The 6,000-nt window shown below is 45.3% G+C and overlaps 1 protein-coding gene across 1 annotated transcript in view; it reads right to left on the reverse strand.

Annotated features, from left to right (window-relative positions):
• Nucleotides 1–3,447, reverse strand: part of LYST (lysosomal trafficking regulator) — a 198,057-nt gene extending 194,610 nt beyond the window's left edge. The window contains exon 1 of the mRNA XM_050770460.1: nt 3,264–3,447. The gene's annotated coding sequence lies outside the window, so the exon portion shown is untranslated. The remainder of the gene's footprint in view (nt 1–3,263) is intronic.
• Between the last annotated feature and the right edge of the window lie 2,553 nt (nt 3,448–6,000).

Raw genomic sequence — 6,000 nt, forward strand, 5'->3', positions numbered from 1 at the left:
TTTTTGTATAAGGTGTAAGGTAGGGATCCAGCTTCAGCTTTCTACTTATGACTAGCCAGTTTTCCCAACACCATTTATTAAATAGGGAATCCTTTCCCCATTTCTTGTTTTTGTCAGGTTTGTCAAAGATCAGATGGTTGTAGATGTGTGGTACTATTTCTGAGGGCTCTGTTCTGTTCCATTGGTCTATATCTCTGTTTTGGTCCCAGTACCATGCTGTTTTGGTTACTGTAGCCTTATAGTATAGTTTGAAGTCAGGTAGCATGATGCCTCCAGCTTTGTTCTTTTGGCTTAGGATTGTCTCGGCAATGCGGGCTCTTTTTTGGTTCCATATGAACTTTAAAGTGGTTTTTTCCAATTCTGTGAAGAAAGTCATTGATAGCTTAATGGGGATGGCATTGAATCTATAAACTACCTTGGGCAGTAGTGAACAATCTACAGAATGGGAGAAAATTTTTGCAATCTACTCATCTGACAAAGGGCTAATATCCAGAACCTACAAAGAACTCAACAAATTTACAAGAAAAAAACAACCCCATCAAAAAGTGGGCAAAGGACATGAACAGACACTTCTCAAAAGACATTTATGCAGCCAACAGACACATGAAAAAATGCTCATCATCACTAGCCATCAGAGAAATGCATATCAAAACCACAATGGGATTCCATCTCACACCAGTTAGAATGGCGATCATTAAAAAGTCAGGAAATAACAGGTGCTGGAGAGGATGTGGAGAAATAGGAACTTTTACACTGTTGGTGGGACTGTAAACTAGTTCAACCATTGTGGAAGACAGTGTGGTGATTCCTCAAGGATCTAGAACTAGAAATACCATTTGACCCAGCCATCCCATTACTGGGTATATACCCAAAGGATTATAAATCATGCTGCTGTAAAGACACATGCACACATATGTTTATTGTGGCACTATTCACAATAGCAAAGACTTGGAACCAACCCAAATGTCCATCAATGACAGACTGGATTAAGAAAATGTGGCACATGTATACCATGGAATACTCTGCAGCCATAAAAAAGGAAGAGTTCATGTCCTTTGTAGGGACATGGATGCAGCTGGAAACCATCATTCTCAGCAAACTATTGCAAGAACAGAAAACCAAACACCGCATGTTCTCACTCATAGGTGGGAACTGAATAATGAGAACACTTGTACACAGGAAGAGGAACATCACACACTGGGGCCTGTTGTGAGGTGGGGTGGGGAGGGATAGCATTAGGAGATATATCTAATGTAAATGACGAGTTAATGGGTGCAGCACACCAACATGGCACATGTATACATATGTAACAAACCTGCACATTGTGCACATGTACCCTAGAACACAAAGTATAAAAAATAAAATAAAATAAACACATCAAAATAAATAAATAAATAAATAAAAGGTAAGGTTCTTTACTCAAAGGGTTGACTCCCTTTTCACTGAGAGTAGAAACTCAAGTCCTTAAAAGGGCCTTCAAGGCCTTACACAGTCTAATCTCCCACCACACTAACCTCTTTGACTTTATTTCTCTCCTCTTTGCTTTCTCCACCACAGCCAAATCAGCCTCTCTGCTGTCCTCAAACATGCCCAGCACACAGGGCTTCTGCGAGCCCTTCTGCCTTCCTCTCTGCTAGCACATCCTTCCCTCAGAGAGGTGCATGGATTACCTCTCACTTACTTCTGGTCTTGGCTCAAATGTCATCTTCTCTAGGAAGCCTTCCCTGACTGCCTCTAGTTAAAATTCCAACCTCTCCCCGTTCCCTGTCCTCCCTCTTCCCTGCTTTTTCTCTGTAGTACTTAACACCATCTGACACAGCACGTATTTTATTTGTTTATTATCTGAGGTCCCCACTAGAATACAAGCTCCATGAAGGAGAGGATATTTATATTTTCTTAGAAAAGTAACACGCAGTAGGTGCTCAATAAATATTTACTAAATACATATATGTAATTATATAGTTTATGAAGTATTTTCATGTAAATTAAATTACAGCAATTCATTTTTCCTTATGCCCTCTCTTCTCCAAATTCTCCAATCTTTGTAGTAACAATATGGATGACAGCAAAAAGCTATCAGAAAAAGAGTTGTTGGCTACTTAACAAAGCTCTTTAAAACAGATACCCCATATTAATCAACTACATCTATAAATTGAAAGCTTAAAGTCAACATCTTTATTAGCACAGGGTAGGCATGGAATTTTAAAGTGATAGCGCAGAAGAGCCAAGAATCATCAGGAAGAAAAGTCTAATTCAGTTTGTCCTATTAATCTGTTAAACAAACAATAGGAAAATGCAACCTGCATTTGATCTTCAAGGAAACACTGGCCCAAATTCAACACGAACGCATTCAACACAGAATTCGACTCCCTTAAAATTTTCTATCTGCTTCAAACGAACCCCATTAACTATCAAGGGCTGTCGCTGGGTGTGTATGGTCTACTGAGCGTATCGGGGATGTTTTGTTGTTTTGTTTAACCAGATAAAAAGTAGCGTTAAGGAAATGTTTCTTAAAGCCTCTGTATCCCCTGGACCATTAAGCAACCCCTTCGTTGGGCTTTACACCGGGGTCTTCTTGGGTAATTTCCCAGTTTATTTAACCCATCAGAAGCGAAGGGGCATCTCAGTCAGGCTCCGGTGATGCCGGAGACAGACGGCAGATGTCTCAGGGGATCCCCTGCGAAGAGAGGCTCTCGCCCAGTCGAAGGGTGTCGCGGACAGGAGGAAAGCGCGGACCGAGGCGCACGGTGGAGGTGACAGGTGGGCGAGCACCGCAGTGCAAGAGCGCGGGGAATGACCGGCTGGGTGGTGGCGCGGAAACCGTCCACTCCCATCGTCAACCTGACAGCCGGGCCCAGCTGGGCTGAGTAGTGCAGCGGCACAGGATCAAAAAATAAAATAAAGGTAGCAACACAGTGCCGTCAGCCTGCTCGACCTCGCCCCCCGCGCGCTGCGAAATAAAGTTAGTGCCCAGTAGCCGCTGCAATGGCCCGGAGGGGCCCAGCCGAGCTCCCGCCCCCGGCTCGGCGGCTGTCAAAGGCGGCCCGGCGCCGCGAGGAGAAGTCCCAGAGCCCAGAAGCCAGAGAGGACGCCCTGAGCTGGCGCGTCAGGCCAAGTGCCCTCGCGCCCTCAGCCCGGCGGCCCCGGCCCTCAGCCCAGGCTGACTGCCACCAGCCCCAAACCGCCTCCCCTCCAAGCCACGCAGAGGGGCCGGGACCCGGAACCCTCTGCCGGCAGCGTCGGCGCCCGGCGGCGGCCTTTACCTGTTCTGTGGCAGCTGCGGCCGCCGCGCACTCCCCCTGTCCAGGAGAACCCCGAGCCGACGCCGCTGCTGCCGCCGCCGCGCACACCCCACCCCCGCCCGCTCAGGTAACCCAGGAAACCGAGAACACCACCCCCTCCCTCCCCTCGTCCGGACCCAGACCCGCTCGTCTGCGCGTGCGCTCTTGGCTCGGCCTCGCGCGTGTAAGCCCCGCCTCCTCTGGGAGGACAGCGCCGGCGTCGCAGGCGTGACGCGTGGAACGGCCGAGCCAATAGGGAAGGCAGAGGGGCGGGACGACCCGCAAGGCTGCGACCGCGGCAGGGTCTGGGTTTCTCAGCGGTGGGGGGTTATACCCGGTGTCCGCACTACCACCGAGGGCTCTGCGTAGTGGGCAGTGTCAGACCCTGGGGAGAGCGAGCGCCGTTGGAGAAGCACCAAACACAAGCGCGGCGTCCGCCTCTTCCATTCAACACAGACTGTCAACCTGTCGCATTGTGTAGGTCTAGAGGATGAGGATAAAAGAAATAACGGGAAGGAGTCAGGAGAGGGAGAAAGGGTTACCCACAAGGCACCACTAGCCTTCCTCTGGGACCTGGAAAAAGCTATATTTTAATGGTTACCGTCGGCTTCTTTCAAGAAACAAAAAGTGCTTTGCAAAGCCACTGCAGAAGTAATTCAGTGCAGTGGTGTATTTTCCAACCGACTCCTGTTCAAACACGGTTTGTATACAGTGCGCACTGTCAGTGTCATATGCCCTAATAGACCAGTCCCTCCAGAGAGTGGCAGCTGTAGGTTAAACCCAGGATGTTTTGGCTGCATCCCTGGCTCTGCGCCCAGCACGCGACTGGCAGACTGCTGCGGTAGGCGGTTTGGCATTTCAAGGGCCACCCGCCTCACCTTCTAGTCACTGAGACAGCAACGCCAGAGGTACTGGGAAAAAGCCTGAACTGTAATCGTTCGGTAGTTTTCAAGTTCTACCAAACAATGCAAACTATTAATAAGCAGATAATCTACAAATTGACAGGAATTGCTGTAGAATCAACAACTCCCATAATTTTTTGCACAGGAATTATGAAATAGAAATAATTCAAGGTATTATGTCCCAAGTCTATATACCAAATGTTACTCTCAATTCCTCAAACTCCCATCTGACCCAATGACAAGCAAAGTGCGTTAAGTTGCCCACTGATGTGGTTTACAGAGTGCTCTTGGAGAAAACTCCCCGGTTTAAAATATATCTTCTCTGAGGTCTGATGTTTAACCATTAGCACTTCATATCTTTAGGCGAAGATTGCCCACTTCCTCTGGCAAGCAGTCTTTTATTTTTATTTTTTATCTTTTTTTTTTTGAGACACATTCTCGCTCTGTCGCCCAGGCTGGAGGGCAGTGGCGGGATCTCGGCTCACTGAACCCTAACAAGTGCAGGAAATAAATGCCTCAGGGAACTTATCACTCATTTAACCAGTATATAATGAGCACCTACAATGCGCTAAGTATTGTGCTAGGTGCATGTGCCTGAACTGAGACAAAAAGAGGAAGCCAAACTTAACCTGTTTCATAGTTTTACCTAAAGTTGTGTCTACTTTTATTTATACATTAACTTTCACACACTAATCTTAAAAACACCCCCCTTTTTTAATGGACAAAAGAAGTCAAAGAAATATTAAGTAACAAGCTAATTTCTGTTAACCTTGAGTAGAAAATAATAGATTATCATGATTTCATTAAAGCGAAGAAAATGAAACAGACTTTAGATGATAATGGTATACAATTGGCCCTCAAAGTATTAATTGTTCATAAAAGGCACAAAGTAATGTCATTTGTGACTTATTTTTTCGGTACCAGTATTTTTTATTTTATTTTATTTTTGAGATGGAGCTTCGCTCTTTTTTCCCTGACTGGAGTGCAGTGGCACAGTCTGGGCTCACTGTAACCTCTGCCTCCTGGGTTCAAGTGATTCTCCTTCCTCAGCCTCCCAAGTAGCTGGGATTACAGGAATGTGCTACCACACCTGGCTAATTTTGTATTTTTAGTAGAGGCAGAGTTTCATCATGTTGGTCAGGCTGGTCTCGAACTCCTGACCTCAGGTGATCCACCCACCTCTGCCTCCCAAAGTGCTGGGATTACAGGCGTGAGCCACCACGCCTGGCCCTGGTTCTAGTATTTTAACTAAGCTACCGCAGTGTGTATTTTATTCAATAGTATTTTAGAACATCGATACTAAATATACGTATCAAATAAAACTTAGTTTAAAAGATTTCCTAGGAACACACACAAAATGTGTAGTGAAGAACATGAAAAAGAAGAAAAAAGTAAAGTAATAAGTATATAGAAGAAAGCTCTACTTACGCATGTATCACATACTGGAAAACTTTTTAAGCCGGAAAGTCTTCAGCTAATTTGACTCCAGAATTAAAATCTTAAATGAGATTGTAACATCCCAGCTTAAAACAACTCAGCCAATGTAAATGTGCGTAATTTCACATTTAATTATTCTCCAAAATACCTTTAAAAAGTATTATGACTAAATGGATATATAAATCAAATCATGTCACATCTCTGTATTGGCTCTCCACTTCTCTCAGATAAAAGTCAAAGTCCTTACAATGGCCTACAGAGCTCTATACCATCTGGCTCCTCATAACTTCATCTCTTTCTACTCTCCCATCACTACCTACATACCTGCTTCTTTACTGTTTACCAGACATGCCAGATACAGTCTTGCTTTAAGAACTTTG

Source organism: Macaca thibetana, chromosome 1, assembly GCF_024542745.1.
Source record: "Macaca thibetana thibetana isolate TM-01 chromosome 1, ASM2454274v1, whole genome shotgun sequence".
Taxonomy (NCBI): Eukaryota; Metazoa; Chordata; class Mammalia; order Primates; family Cercopithecidae; genus Macaca; species Macaca thibetana.